This window comes from Macrobrachium nipponense, chromosome 9, assembly GCF_015104395.2.
Source record: "Macrobrachium nipponense isolate FS-2020 chromosome 9, ASM1510439v2, whole genome shotgun sequence".
NCBI lineage: Eukaryota > Metazoa > Arthropoda > Malacostraca > Decapoda > Palaemonidae > Macrobrachium > Macrobrachium nipponense.
This window is the reverse complement of record NC_061110.1, coordinates 53,086,895-53,104,660: the sequence shown is the minus strand read 5'-3', so window position 1 is coordinate 53,104,660 and position 17,766 is coordinate 53,086,895.

Below are 17,766 nucleotides of genomic sequence, written 5' to 3'. Positions count from 1 at the left end.
GGTTTCCGCGTTTACAAAGTTCATTTGATCCACCATGACTTTTCACGATAAGCTTTCCATGAATTCGTGGGAAGATTCCTTTTTTTTTTTTATTTTCAAACTAGTACTCGCGTTGAGGTTTCCGTGTTTACGAAATTCATTTGCTATACCATGACTTTTCACATTGAGTTTTATTCACATACCAGCACTCGCATTGAGGTTTCCACGTTTACGAAATTTATTGCTAAATCCATTATCGGCATTGAGTCTTCCGCCGAACTGTAAATTGCAGATATTTTACTGCGTGAATTTTCCGCCACACTATGCGCCAGTAGTAACTGTATTTACAAGGATTTTACGGTCGTCTTGCTAAGTGCCTCTCAAATGTGGATCCTCCTCAGCAAGCTTCCACTACTCCTCAAAATGAAGTACCCCACCATCCAAATAACAAGAATAACGTCCATTGGAACAGAAACAACTGGCCCAGGCCTGATTTTAGCAAGAGTTTCTGTAACTCATGCCAAGTGTATGGGCACACTGCCGCTTGGGCAGGATGCCCCAAGAAAGCTCCTGCTCCTGCCATTGCTGTGGTAGGGACGAATTCTTCAGCTTTAGGCCCTCCTGCTCAGGGCCCCATATATTTCGCACCTCCCAGAGGTCGCTATCCTGCCCACCAGGTCCGAGATTTTGATGACACTGGCACGCAGGTATCCATCATTCAAGAGGGTAAAATTCCTTATGGAGCTCAGGTTGATAGGCACTAATTCATCATGATAGAGAGCCTTAATCATGTCAAGATGCTCTTGCCTATTGACCTTTCGTCCATCCTTCTGTGGACATGATCACTAACTAAATGAGAAACATAACATTGGTGAAGAAATAGAAATAAGTTTAAAGAAAAAAATGATAAACAAGGTTATAATATGCAAACAAGTCATTGTTTCGTATTCCTTTCCAGAATTCTGGTCTTCTTGAATGAAATCTTGAGGGTTGTTATCCAAAAAGATAGTTTGTAGATCATATTCTGGAATGGGCGAAGTGTGGTTATCTACATTATCAGACTGGAGTAGGCTGTACACATTTCTGAAGTTCTTAATTCTGGTCCTTTGGCCAATCTCTTCACTCAAAAGTTAATTGTTCATAATGGCAGTATTGCCCTCAAAGGTGTCATTTAAATTGAAGAGAGCCTCTTCCACAGTCCTCATAGCGATCCTATCCACAATCTTATAGATAATATTTGCCACCCCTGAAATCAATGGCATGATCAGAATCCCAAGTGTGCATAGCAATGGTGCTGTAAATGTTACTCAAATGACAAGGCATTTCCTTTGGTCCAGGGAACGACCACTTTCACCAATATAGCATTTGCCACAATTTTTACACCATTTAGCACTGATTCCAACATCAGTGTTTGTTTGGTTTTCTGCAACTGTTTTTGATAATTCTCAGGTCAACGCTTCGGACTCTGACTCCATGGGAAGTTACAAGCAATGAATCTGCGCAGTCTAAAAAAGTCACAGCACATCACAATGGCATAGTAAATATATTATTAATTATAGCCCCTTTCATCTGACATAGTATATACTAAAGGTCGCAGTATGCTTGATTTTGGGGTAGCTATAACTCATTTTGCCCAAAATGTGCAATTCAACGGTTTGTGGAGACACAGACGATGTATATATATATATATATATATATATATATATATATATATATATATTATATATATATATATATATATGTTACCTATCCGATGACACCAACTATAACCTGCGAAGGACATCGCCCCCTCCGGTATTTAATTTTTGGTATGCGTATAGCCTGAGCGGTGATAACTGGCAAAAGCCCCCCCCCTCTCTCTCTCTCTCTGTCTCACTCTCTCTCTCTGTCTCTCTTGTCTCTCTGTCTCTCTCTCTCTAAGCGATCGCTGGCATAGCCTTTTCTCTCTCTCTCTCAAAGCGATCACTGGCATAGCCTTCTCTCTCTCTCTCTCTCTCTCTCTCTATCTCTCTCTCTCTCTTTCTCTCTCTCTCTCTCCATTCTATCAGGTTATTAAATTAGAGTCAGAGTTAAAAAAATATAACATTTATTTAAAGTAAAGCATTAGTTGAATAATTCAACTTCTTACAGGATCAACAATGGAAAGATAATAATTCAAGTCTCACAGGCAAACCACTCAGATAACCCCCCAGTATTTAAATGTCTCAATCAGTAATTAGTCACACCAATTATCTCTTCTCCAAAATATTATAGTTCCCTCCACACGGGACACTGTGTCTCTAGGTCACTCAGTCCCCTCACTAGAACCGCCTGTTTAGGAGACAGGAGAACACACTAGTGTGCACACACACAATTGTAAAGACAAAGTCAAATATGGAACATATTTACAAAATGTCAAACAGACAACAAGCCATCCCTTTGGCTAAAGTATGACTACTCACCCATTGCAGCCTGGAACTTTGACACTGAAATAAAATAGACTTTCGCAGAGCTATCCCAGCATTATGCCTTTTCTCCCGTAGCTGTCTCCATCATTTCTGCCTAAACCAAGTCATTATCAACGGACATAGTTAGTACACGTTCATATGAACTCACACTCCTCGGTAACGCCTCGATAAACTGGTCATAGCACATCACAATGGCATATTAAATATATTATTAATTATAGCCCCTTTCATCTGACACACACACACACACACACACACACATATATATATATATATATATATATATATATATATATATAATATATATCGCTGCATGTGGGTCGAGCTCGACCCGAGCGCCCAGAAAAATTTGGTAAAATTCTAATATTGAACAGATACTGTACATTTTAATTTCTAACATCAATTTCAGCATTCACAAACACCACTGAAAAGAGAAATAATACCCTTCTACAAATTAAATATTTATTAAAAATACTAAAAAAATAAGTATATAAAAAAAATAATTTACGAAAATATTTACAAAAAGTACAAAATAACCTATATGCACACAAAAAATTGAGTGAATCCTTCTTAAATCTACAATTTACAATATGTGACTGCCAGAGAAGGTGTCTGACCCATAGATGACAAAATCTGAAATGAGAAAAAAAGGATAAGTTTTTTTGGTTCCATAAAATTGTCAAAATTTTACAAATTTTTATTGTACCTAAATGAAATGGGAAGTGCTTAATATATATATATATATATCTATATATATATATATATATATATATATATATATATATGACTAAAAAGTTCTGTTATAACAGAGTTCCATCAAATAAAAGGAGCCATAAAAACACCAAAATACAGAGAGTGAAATACTATATTTCAGAGACTGCTGTCTCCCTCTTCAGGTAGATGAATGAGAAAAGTTACAGAAAAAGGTGGTATTTATACCAAGAGGTCCATCCACAGGTAAGCCAATTTAGGTCACTCCCGCTGATAATTTTCCTTTAATTTTCTTAACCGTCGGTTGAATGAATACCTGGTCGACGATATCTGAGTCCCATGCTCCCTTTAAGATATTCATTACCTGCCTTTCTTTGATCAGGGCTGATTCTATCATTTGACTCTTCTACCGGCAGTTGCTGCTATAAATTATACGTGGCAAATTCCAGTTTATACTATGGTTATGTTCATTTATATGGTTTAAAATAGCTGAGTTCTGTTGTCCATACCTAACTGACCATTTGTGCTGTATTAATCTCTGTGGAAGTGATTTTCCTGTAAATCCGATGTATCATTGGTCACAGTCCGGGCATGGGATTTCGTAAACGCCTGTGTCCTTGGGGGATGTCTTTTGTTGGACGTTAATCAGCGATTTGGCTAAGGTATTTGGGTAAGTAAATGCAAAAGGGTTAGATTTTCCGATGGTCTGGGTCACCGTCTTAATCCTGTCTAGGTGTGGAATTTTAATTTTAATTTTATTGTTGGGTGTGTCTCTGGTCTTGTCTTGAGGGGGTCGGTAAAAAGTTACGTTTGCTTTGTGAATTGCTTTCTCAATTATTTCAAATTCTTTTTCCACGAAATCTGGAGAACAAATTCGTAAGGCTCTGAAGAATAGGTTGCTGGCTATGCCTATCTTGATAGGAATGTCATGATAGCTGAAATAGTGAATGTATGAAAGTGATAGCATTGGTTTTCTGTATATGGTAAATTTGTATTCTGTCGTGTCTCTGATTATTAAAACATCAAGAAAAGGAATTTTGTTGTCTGTTTCCCATTCAACTTTAAATTTGATGCTGGGCACTAATGCATTTAATTTTGAGAAGAATTCATTAAAATTGCTCCAAAATGTTAGAATATCATCTACATATCTCATCCACAGCATGTTTTTGGGTTTTATTGCATTTATTACTGTAGTTGGCTAAAACAGGACTTAGAGGACTACCCATACTACACCCGAATTTTTGCTTATAGAATGATTCCCCGAATGAAAATACTTTATTAAATACACATAATTCAACTAACTTTATCATTTTGTCTAGTGCCAATGGGAAATGATCTGAATAAGGGGATAGTTTTTCCCTCAAAAAGCGAAGAACGTCCTGTACTGGTACTTTTGTGAACAGGGAATCTACGTCAGATAGAAGAACTTGAGGGTATGTCTGGTTATAATTCTAGATTTAAGAGCTTCGGCTACTGTAGCTGCATCTCTGTTTCTTACAGGTATGATTTCTACATATCTAGTTAGATGGTCTAGGAAGACTAATATTTGTTTGTTTCCTTTAATAGGTGTTGGAAATGGACCCAAAAAAGTCCAATTTATTGCTTGAAATGGATTTAATTCTGATGGATATTTTTCAAGTGGAGCTTTTGTATTTACGTTTCCTTTATGTTGGTTACAAACTACGCAATTTTGTACAAATTTCTTGGCATCTTCACTACAATGTAGCCAAAAATAATTTCTGGGTATGATTCTAGTTGTCTTTTTAATTCCTGGATGTCCTGCCAACTTAAATGAGTGTGTTAGTTCTAAAACTTCTCTGTTTAGTGTTTTTGGGATATACAGTTGAGAACAACCATTTTTCTCTGTCGGCATTTTATACAACAAACCATTTATTAACTGAAAATCAGGTTTTAAGGATTCATCTAATATTAGTAGCTGTCCTAATATTTGTCTGATTTCTGGATCTTTACCTTGTTCTACTTTCACTCTTTCTAAATCTAAATCTATCACTTGACAACTAAAACAAAAGGTATTAGTGATAATGCCTCTGTTTCTTCTTGAGATCTGGATAATGCATCTGCCAAGGTGTTAAGTTTCCCTGGAATATATCTGAACTCTGGAGCAAATTCTAATACACTAAGGAACCATCAATTGAACTTCATGTTGTTAGTGAAAGTTCTCTTTTTAAATAAATCAGTAAGCACATTAACTTTATGATCAAAAAGTGTGTCTAAATTTCTGTTAAAACCCAAAATAAAGCTAAACACTCTCTTTCGGTTGTACTATAGTGTTTTTCTGCTGGCTTTAAAACTCTACTGGCATAGTATACTGCCCTCATTCTAGTTTTGGCCTTTTGTAACAATACAGCTCCTAGCCCTGTATTCGATGCATCACAAGCTAAATAAAAATCTTTTGAAAAATCTGGGTAGACCAAAACAGGGTTCCTAGTAATTTTGCTCTTTAATGTTTGAAAGGCTGTTTCTTGTTCATTCTGCCATTCATATTTAATATCCTTTTTCGTTGATTCTGTCAAAGGTTTGGCGACAGTAGCAAATCCTTTTATAAATGGTCTATAATATCCAACCATCCCAAGGAATTTCATTAATGCTTTCAAATTAGTGAGAGCTGGATAATCAATTATTGCCTTTATTTCACCTGCTTACATGCGCAGTCCGTCTTCGCTAATTACATGACCCAAGTATTCTAATGACTTCATGAGGAACTGACATTTCTTTAATTTAATTTTTAGTCCTGCCATTCTTAATCTTTCTAGGACCAATTCTAACTAAAAATTATTACATCTAAATATACTGCAACATTTTCTATGTCTCCTAGAATTGGTAAAATTAATCTAACAAACGTTAAATTAAAGAGATTAACAGTACAAAAGCATAATTCAGTATATAATATTTGTAAATAATATGTGTTGGATTGGAAAAGAAACATATCAGTTTCATAAGAAATCCTCGATCATCTGACATAGTCTCGAATCGTAAAAATAGCTTTTCTGGGTAAGAAAATACGAAAATAAAAAGAAATGTCTCGTTTCACTCTGGCGAGAGATTTTAGATAACCAATTTCCTCCGGGTAAAGCCAACTTCAGACTTTTTTCTCAGGTCACCGATCAGTTGAGAGACGATAAAAAAAGTTAGGGAACGGACACAAACAATACGCCGACCATTAGTGCAGGAAGTCATTTTTCTCATGAAGCAAAAGAACCCGAGAGGGCTAAAGTTAGGCAAGGCTGAGCAAATGCGGATTTTGGATTGAATGCCTTTTTTTATGAGGCCGCTTTGGAGCTTTGAGTTGCCTGCAGGATTTAGGCATTACATTTTCCGAATTGCATCTCATATCCCTAACAAGCCAGGCTCACTTTCCCATTTGCATGAGACTTCCAAACAATTTGATGGTGAAAATCTTCATATTTGGAACATTTCGAGATGCATACAAAGTTGAAATGCATAAGACAGCAGCTGTACAAGGTAGCCGATGTACTGTTGGTCTGAGTTTGACTACTTTTTTTTTTAAGTGGCTAAAAACTAAACATGAGTGCAAGTGATTCATTGCTCTGGGTAAGGACCCTCACTGGGGTGGTGTCTTTGCGGCGAAGTATAGTTAATTAGCAGAAACGTGTAAATATGTTATTCATAATTTGCTACGACCCATCGTAGCGTCTTTTAAACTAACCTGACGTGACAGTAAATTATTTCTTTGATTCTCTGGTCGTAGTTTTACGAAATGAAACCTTAGGGTTACACCACTAAAAATGATTCATACATCAACCTTATACATGTGTTGTATCATTCAATGCTATCTTGCACAGTTTACTTTGTTTCCTGATCGGAAAAGGGCCGGCTTTCTCACAAGTTTGCATCTTGCTGTTATAGGAGAAATTATGTGTAAACAAATAAAGCATATCTGGCGCATGCACAGTACACTGATGGGCAAAAGCGAACAATGGCAGACGACGCTCTCACTTAATTTAACTTTGTCAAGTGTTTTGTGCACACTGTACGTACATCTATAGTAGGGTAAGGTTTCTTTCCTGCTTATTACATTATATCTGTATTCTCGTGTACTGCTGTGTTAATTTCTCAAAATGTGAAAAAAATATTCTTAAAGTTGCTTACGTTTTGTTTTTCAGTCCGTTAACTTCACTTACCATGAGAGAAAAAAATATTCCAAGGCAAGAATAAATATTTAAATAAAAATCAATATTATTTTGCTGTCCATAAAGGTTTTGAATCCAGTAGTTTCAAACAACTTTCACATGAGGGCAAACTGTGTCACTGCCTCTTGATAGTGGAAGTCTGAAATTCATTGTTCCTTTATCTCGATCCATTTTCTGTGAATCCCAACTGTTGCTTCTGGGAAGTCTATCGTTATTGTTTACTCTAAAAAACATGGAATTATAATTTTATGCCTTTATGGTTAGTATATGGGTAAAAATAAATAGATAATTAGGGATGTTGTGGAATAATAACGCTTTATATTTTCTATGTAGTGATATCTCGTGCATTTTGAGCAGTCTTCCGAAACAATGTCAACGAAAATATGTAAATCTGAATATATCAATACACAAATGCTTTTGCGCTCTAATATTTTGTATAAGATTATGTTCCAATTGAAAGATAGGAAGAATTAGATACGTATGAGTGAAAACTTCTGTCCATATGTTGGTAGACGTTTCAAATTGGTAATGTAGACATGGCGGGTCTAGGTTGTGGTTCTCATTGTACCACCTGAGTAATTTGCACCAGTTTACGAAGTGCTCTGTCCCACTGCTTCCTTTCATCTTAATTCGTTTTAAGCCTTGCATGAGTTGGACAGTTAATGGCTGCCAGCCACTTCGTTCTCGTTTCCTTGTCACTTTTGCTGGGAATACGATGTCAGGATACTTGGCTTCCCCTTCCCCACCTATTCGTGCACCCTAAAACAACCATTGATTAAAAATAAGGCGCAGATTAACTTGAATGATCAACGATCTTCTGATAAGGTAGAAGAGGGGAAATGGCCTTTTGCCTACCAGCATTGTTATTGTTTGGAAAAGTCGTGTTGATGACGTCATGTTGATGACTCCTAGTGGGATTCTTCCTTTAGTTGTTAAATTGGTCCATAAAACACTATTTTTCTAACTTATATATTCTCATTTTTCTGTATAACCAAAGCACCCAAACACAGTTTATTCCATACATTATTAAAACCCTTGTTGATATTCAGTATGGATAATGAACATCAATAATTAAGTATCAATACTTAATTTTCATACAACGAATTTTTTCATATATGCTTTTTCGCACTACATTTTTCATGAGGCAAATCAACCATGTCTTGCCCCCATTTTTCTTGCATTTTTTCGTCTGAATACTTCTATCTCACATTTAGTCATATCAATGGTTTCCAATTGGTATTTCACTTTGACACCACATATACTACACTTGCCCGTTTATCAGTTTTGACAAACTCATGTCCATAAGACCATACAGTCCCAGGGTAGTCCATCCCAGGAATACCTCTGTTTTATTCTCAAATTTAATTTTCATTAAAAGTCCTTACTTGTAATCCCTAGCCCCTTTCTTTTGCTGAATGAAGAAGGTCTCATTAAATTTCCTGAGATGTCCTCACTTGTGGACTGGACAGATGACCTTAAGACTATTATTGCTCAACAATGAAGATAGGCTCTGACCTCCCTAGCTAGGTCTACTAGGTGTTGGGAAACAATACGGGCGATGTCTTTGGGAACTATACAACCTCTGGTACCATTTGAGGATGGGAATTCGGTACTGGCCAGCCTAGCCGATTGACTAGGCCTATTGTCAAAGTCAGCGCTTAAGGATATTCATCTTTCAATAGTATGGATTAGTGGTGACCATTATAATTTTTTCAAGACATTGTTTACTTTCTTTGTGCCCATTGCAAAGCTGCCACAGCATCATTATCATTAAGTACAAAAATAATATTGGAACACCAGCAGTCATCACACCTTCAACTAGAAGCATTTATTTAAAGATAAATTTCAACTTCGTTCAAGACGTTACTCCCACTGCACATCCCTAATCAACCTCTTAAATCTCCTTGCAAATGAACTCCAAGTGACCGTGTCTCACCGTTTTCCTCTTTTGTTTATTTTTGCATACTTGGAGAAATATATGTTATAGTGACTATATCATAGAATGGCAAAAATTTGAAGAACTACATTATGGTTCTTCAAATTTTTGCCATTCCTACCTTGTTATTTTTACACTCAAATGTTTGTTTACCTGAATAAAGATATATGATATCTAATTTACTAATGTTGTCTTGCAAAAGAGAAATCTTTTACTGCTTCATAATAACTCATCTTATAGACAAGGTGAAAACATTTGCATTTACTCTTACAGAATCAACAGTTGGTTCATGTCACAGTGTAAAGGTAAAAACTAATAACCCTACCACTAGGAAGGCACAGAATAGGTGAGGAACGACTCTGAGAGACTGGAAATGACAACTGGGAACTAACTCTAATTTTTATTCGCTATAAGTAATTTGATGATAGGAGGAATTCTTTTCCAACAAAAGACTACCCATAAATACAGATGGCAGTTACGAAATCAAATGGATAACATACTTATTAACTGAGAAAGGAAAGAGCTGTATGTCAGCAGTGATCACCAACTGAAATTAGATATATCCAACGAAAATGTTGACTTTGTTAATACAAAGAATATCTTGAAGATGAACATCAAGAAGCTTTTGCAATTAAATGTCAGAATAAATTCAGTTCTGAGGAGGAACAGACAATCAATAAACACGGGTTTAACAAGAAGAATGTATACCAATCTGCTGGAAAAGAATGACTGGAACATGAGGTAACAAGAAGAAAACAATGAATATTGAATGAGATCTGGGATACAATGAGGAATAGTCCAAAGTAAAAGGTACATGTAGACAAATCTGAGGGTGAGATGAAAAGTACGAAATAAAAAATGACAAATACTCTAATCTAGTTGATGAAACTTACCAAAGATCAAGAGGAGATAATAGAAATTATATGTATACTATATTATTGATGAAATATCAAAAGAATGAAAAAAGGAAAATACCTGTCAAAAGGTGGGAAGGCACTGCTGACAAGAACATTTTCGTAAGATTACAAATAAGAGACATGATGGCTATAATATGATTGCTATACCAAAAGCAGATGAATACTTGAATGGGCTTATGAATAAATTCCCTGTTTTTCAATTGGAATCTGTCATAAAAATCTTGCGAAACTGTAAACAACATAATGTGATGGAAAACTGCAAAGATGTTTTTATCAGAGATTGAGATGGTTTTTGAAAAGATTAGAGGAGCATAAATCTTCTCCTGATGCCTTGCATTGATTATGAGATGGCATGTAACAACATCCACAGAAAATAGTTGAAAAGATCTTGTGTTACTATGACATTTCCATGAAATATGTAAAGCTAAATGGAATTACTTGTAAAAAAAACTATGCAATGCTAATGTTGATGGGGTCTTGTCAAATAAATTTGCAATAAGTGGTAAGGCGATATAAGGAAATTCTATTTCTTGTAAGCTGTTTACCACTCTCAGATTTCATATTCCAAAGGAAGAGAAAGTTTGGATTACAGTAACAAAATAAAGCTATAAGAATATAATGATGATACTGCTTCAATCAGCATAACATCAAATATCTGCAAAGGATTTTAATAGAATGTGTCATATATCTAGAGAGATGGAATCAAAATAAATCTTAGAAAAATCAAAGTAATCAGAACAGAGTATGTACAAAGTGATAGAATAACAATAGCAGAAGAAAGAATTAATGAGGTAAACTCTTTAGATTACTTAGAAAAATTAGTAAAGTTTCTCTTAGCAAGGGAAATATAGTAACACTGCTTGCCAGCAGACATCTGAGCCGCCCTTCCCAAAGCCGAAGACAACGGCTAGGAATCAGATGAAGACACATGCGTAGAAGCGCCCATCCAAGACGTGACAAATATGAATTCGGGGAGGTAACTAAGACTGTGCTGCCACGATCCAAGAATCGTTGCAGGTTCATCAAACTCTAAATAATAAGGATTCAACACCAGTAATTCAAATATGGGAAATGAATATAAAAAGAAATTCTCACAACAATACAACACGTTTATTCACAAGCTTATTTACAAGAAAACGAAATGTTGCTCCCTCTTTCCTTTAAAATGTTGCTTCCCTTTTGCTTTCGTTCAACGTGACACTAGACGGGGGAACAGGTTGGAAGGTAGAGCTATTACAATACTTAAATGGCGAGCTGGGCGTTCAGCTGAAGAGATGATACTGACATGGTGGTTTCGGGCTTGAAGGCGTCACAGAAGGGTGGCTGGGAACACAGCTGGAGAGATGATGCTAACATGATAACCACTGTTTAGAAGACGACACAGAAGTGTGGTTGGAGCTTCTGTTTAAGAGACGATGGTCTGGTGATCACGGCTTCGAAGACGTCACAATAGGGTTGAAACTTCTTTTACAAGCAGGAATACTGACTGCTTATCCTCGTCTCCAAACAGGAAAGACTTGCTGACTTCTCTTCGTCACTGGTATGTATGGCTTGCTACTTCACCTCGTCTCGTACATATAGGGCTTACAGATTTCTTCTCATCACTAGCAGAAAGGGCTGGCTGCTTCTCTTCTTCTCAGGCGGGACAAGATTTTATGGAGATAAGTGTTTCTCGTCTGAAAGGGAGACTTGTCAGAACCTTGCTTTGTACGACCTCTGATTCTATTAACGGCCCTCTGTCTCTATCTGTCCTGGGCAGTCTCTTCTGGAAGCTTATATACCACTCTATGGGCAGAGCTAATTACTACAGGCAAATGTCATTCCTGTATAAGGAATTTCTTATTTTCTTCATTCTGTTGGGCTCCTCGAAAATCGCCCATTTTGTTCATGTCATAGAAGTGTCAGGAATAAATTTTTTTTATGCGATATTACGCCATTTTTCGAAAGTGTGACCTGAGAGACCACATGGTATTGTTTCCACAAAATTGCACTTTCGACAACAACTAATTTGTCACGAAGTGTTGACAACAGTAACTGACAGGAGATGACATCTTCGAGCAAACACTAGCTGGAGTTTCTCTCACTGCAGTCAGTCTTGGAAAAGAGATATTTCTTTTTCAATATTTTTCTTCAGCATTTTTGCATCTACCCATGACAGTGGCCATAGATACAACTGGAGAAAAATTGAGTAAGGGAGCCACCCAAGAAAACAAGTTACTACCAAAATAATTCCAAATGTCTGCTTTACCAGATTCTCTGATGCTGATCATTACTTTGGCTAGAGCTTCCATCCTCCATTGATGTTGCACACTGCTGCCTCTTAAAACTGGCTATTTTCTAGATGGCCCCACTGTCCTTGGGCCCCAAGCAATTGCCGATATCTATAATAGGTCCATCAGACCTTTACCCTCTTCTACTTGAGTTCCCAAATGTTTTCTGCTCAAACTCAAATAGACACCTGGCATCCCTGCGAAACACAGCATACAACATCACATGAAAATGACAGGGCCCACCATCTACTCCGAGTTCTGCCACCTGCCTCCAGAGAAACTGCTTGCCATAAAGAGGACTCAAAGGAGATGGAAAAGATAGGCCTTTGTAAGAAGGCTCCAGCCCTTATGCCTCACTGTTGCACATGGTCAAGAAGCCACAATGATCCTTGTACCCCTGCTGAGGTTACATGCACCTTTCTCCTCTCTTCTCCCTGCATTGGGATGGGTTATTTCCAAGTCTCAGTACACCCTGGAAGCATTTACAACTACCCCATGTTCTGCCTCTGAAACCCAGGGGCCACTTACCAGTGACTGATAAATAACTTTCTTGGGGACCTCCCTACTGTGGCTGCTACAGCAATGACATCCCCATGTTCTCAAAGAGTTAGGGGAGTATCAAAAGCACACCAGAGCCATACTATCCTTATTACAAGATAACTGCTTCGTAATAGAGGTCATCAAGTCTTGTCAAGCAGAGTCCAACCTTCACTCTCCAAGGCAGCAGGTATAAGATGTACCAAACCCAAACAATGATAAAAGGGCTGCAAGAATTCATAGGAAAGGTGGATTATCACTAAAAATCACCTTGATTATGGCCTCACTCTTTGGTGCAATCAGCAGAAATGAAAAATTCTAATTTGGAGCAAAGCTCAATCTTGCTCTCGTGATGCATGCAAACAACACAGCAACTGGGGCAGGCATCAATCAACAATCTGTGGAACAACTCAACCATTCAGGCTCTTCAGTAGGGCACTGATGACTACCGAGGAGAAATCAACCCTGTTGATGGATCTTTAGTGAACCAAGACCTACTGTGTCTGGAGTTCCATAGGGCAGTGTTCTTTGCCCACTGTTATTTTTAGTGTATATAGGTGATATGGCTGTTGGCTTGGAAAGCAAGATGGTTCAGTAGGCCAATGATGTAACGCTTGTGGGTGTAGTGAAGTCATCACTTATGAGAAATAAAGCTGCCCACAGCCTCAATCGGGACATGACCTGGATCAGGGAATGGTGTAGTCAGTGGGGTACGAGGCTGAACTCCAGTAAAATAAAAGCTTGTACAGATTTTTCATCCTATCCTCCCCTTCAGGTGGATGGGAATTTGCTTAATGAATCTGAAGCTTTAACTATTCTAGGTGTAATTTTTTTTACTTATATGAGAGACATCTAATGAAAGTTTCACCAAATGCCGCACGAAAGTTCGGTTTTGTTCGCAAGGCCTCATGCATTTATAATAGTGATAAGTAGTTCGTAGTGGTAAGTTTCTGTTTCCTAATAGTAGTTATGAACTGGACCATTGATAGATAGTCTCTTGTTTTTCACTTTTTGATAAGTGGTATTTAAACGGAAATCTTTCACATTTACAATTGATCCCTGATCCCCTTTTCCCGCCGTGAGCAACAAGATTCACTGAATAGCAGCACTATTATGAAGCGAATGTACCTCGCTGCCGAACTTGTCAGTTCCAGAAATCATTCCTCACACCATTGGACTAGTGGAACAGCCTCCCAAGGATGTCGTGCAATTGGAACTTCAGAAGTTCCAGCGAAGATGCAATGCATTACTACCCTGATGCTATTCTCCATGTATTTTAATACATTTTCATCTTTTTATTAAATTATCAATTTATTTGACCTTTTTAATAAGTGAGGTCTGTCCACCTGTATTACCCTTTACCTTCTCTTAGTTCCTAATAAGCACCATACTCTCTGGAAGCTTGAATTTCAAGTCAATGACCCCTGTGGGCTTGTTCCATATGAATAGTTTTCCTCCTCTGAATAATAATAATAATAATAATAATAATAATGTGGCGCCGTGGCAGAGTGGGTTAGGTTGTCAATGGACTGGTTAAGCAACATTGGGGCTGGTGAGTCATTGGATGGGTGACCGCTCTCCTCGGCGTTGATTCCTTGGGAAAGGATCTTTACCATAATTTCCTCAGTCTACTCAGCTGTAAATGAGTACCTATCCCTGATGGGGTAGGGTCCAGCTATGGGTTAAATAGCAAAACTCAGCAATGATGTTAAGAAATGAAGGAATAAACGACAACGACATAAATGGAACCTCTGGCAACAGAGGAGCTTTGCCCGGCAGCCAGGTATTCAACCCAATTGAAGGGGAAGACTGTCAGGTACTTGGAGGTCATCATCCAGCAACTGACCACCACAACGAGTAACCAACAGCCTGAGATTGGAGCTACAGAAGCAAACCAAAGGAAGAAATGGACAAGAGAAGAAAATAAGGAAATATGGAGATGCTACATCAGAAGCAACCCTACAGAGAGAGGATATAGAAGAAGGTTGGTCAACATCTGGAATAAGAGGAATAACACCCCCCAAACAGAGCAGAGGCTGGCAGACCAAATAAGGAACATAAAGAAAAAGAACTGGCTCTCCCCAACAGAAAGAGAAGAACTGGAAAGGGAAATGTCACACGACAACGAATTACACGAAGACGAACTGAGAGACGATGCCACAGAAGACGACAGGGATAATGAGGTATCAAACAACGACACACGAAGAAACACCAACGAAGTAACAGAGAGGACGGAATGGGTAGAAAAGATTAGACAATGGATGAAGCCAGATACAGAGAAAACCAAAATCCCCTCCATGAAAGCCTATACAACCAAGAAATTAAGGGAGAAAACAAGTGAGGTCAATGAAATAATGGGCATAATAACCACCACCAGTATCATAGAAACAAATAACTTGGCATATGCAGGAGCAAGATTAGTAGCAGAACTGATGGGGATTCGAACACCAACACCACCAGCACAACCAACCCAACAGAAACCAAAACAGCAACCTCCTTAGAAAAGGCGCCTGGAAAAGCAAATCATGGTGATGAGATCTGACTTGAGTAAACTGAAAGATATGGCAGAAAAAAGGCTAAGAAGCAAGAAAACAAGGGAGGAACTCAACGAAAAATACAAAGTACAAGAGAGGGGACTAAACAACACAATAGAAGATGTAAAACAGAGGCATAAGGCCAAAGCACATAATATCCAATGGTACATGAACAGGAATAAGGGATACCAAAAGAACAAACTATTTGGAACCAACCAGAAAAGACTATACAGCCAACTAAGAGGGAAAGACAACCACCAAGAAATTCCTGAAGCCGAACCAAGTAAGAGACTCTGGGAAAACATATGGAGCAATCCGGTATCACACAACAAACATGCAACATGGCTCCAGGAAGTCAAGGAAGAAGAAACAGGGAGAATAAAACAAAGATTCACAGAGATCACGACAGACAGTCAGACACCAACTAAAGAAAATGCCAAACTGGAAAGCCCCAGGTCCTGATGAAGTCCATGGATACTGGCTCAAAAACTTTAAGGCCCTACACCCACGAATAGCAGAACAACTCCAGCATTGTATCTCAAATCACCATGCACCCAAATGGATGACCACAGGAAGAACATCCTTAGTACAAATAGACACGAGTAAGGGAAATATAACCAGTAACTACAGGCCTATCACCTGCCTACCAATAATGTGGAAGTTACTAACAAGTATCATCAGTGAAAGGCTATACAACTACCTAGAGGAGACAAACACCATCCCCCACCAACAGAAAGGCTGCAGAAGGAAGTGTAGGGGCACAAAAGACCAGCTCCTGATAGACAAAATGGTAATGAAGAACAGTAGGAGAAGGAAAACCAACCTAAGCATGGCATGGATAGACTATAAGAAAGCCTTCGACATGATACCACACACATGGCTAATAGAATGCCTGAAAATATATGGGGCAGAGGAAAACACCATCAGCTTCCTCAGAAATACAATGCGCAACTGGAATACAATACTTACAAGGTCTGGAATAAGACTAGCAGAGGTTAATATCAGGAGAGGGATCTTCCAGGGCAACTCACTGTCCCCACTACTCTTCGTAGTAGCCATGATTCCCATGATTAAAATACCACAGAAGATGGATGCCGGGTACCAACTCAAGAAAAGAGGCAACAGAATCAACCATCTGATGTTCATGGATGACATCAAGCTGTATGGTAAGAGCATCAAGGAAATAGATACCCTAATCCAGACTGTAAGGATTGTATCTGGGGACATCAGGATGGAGTTTGGAATAGAAAAATGCGCCTTAGTCAACATACAAAAAGGCAAAGTAATGAGAACTGAAGGGCTAAAGCTACCAGATGGGAGCAACATCAAACACATAGATGAGACTGGATGCAAATACCTGGGAATAATGGAAGGAGGGGATATAAAACACCAAGAGATGAAGGACACGATCAGGAAAGAATATATGCAGACACTCAAGGCGATACTCAAGTCAAAACTTAATGCCGGAAATATGATAAAAGCCATAAACACATGGGCAGTACCAGTAATCAGATACAGCACAGGAATAGTGGAATGGACGAAGGCAGAGTTCCACAGCATAGATCAGAAAACCAGGAAACATATGACAATACACAAAGCACTACACCCAAGTGCAAATACAGACAGACTATACATAACACAAAAGGAAGGAGGGAGAGGACTACTAAGTATAGAGGACTGCATCAACATCGAGAACAGAGCACTGGGGCAATATCTGAAAACCAGTGAAGACGAGTGGCTAAAGAGTGCATGGGAAGAAGGACTAATAAAAGTAGATGAAGACCAGAAATATACAGAGACAGGAGAATGACAAACAGAACAGAGGACCTGCAAACAAACCAACATGCACGGACAATACATAAGACAGACTAAAGAACTAGCCAGCGATGACACATGGCAATGGCTACAGAGGGGAGAGCTAAAGAAGGACACTGAAGGAATGATAACAGCAGCACAAGATCAGGCCCTAAGAACCAGATATGTTCAAAGAACGATAGACAGAAATAACATCTCTCCCATATGTAGGAAGTGCAATACGAACAATGAAACCATAAACCACATAGCAAGCGAATGCCCGGCACTTGCACAGAACCAGTACAAAAAGAGGCATGATTCAGTGGCAAAAGCCCTCCACTGGAGCTTGTGCAAGAAACATCAGCTACCTTGCAGTAATAAGTGGTACGAGCACCAACCTGAGGGAGTAATAGAAAATGATCAGGTAAAGATCCTCTGGGACTATGGTATCAGAACAGATAAGGTGATA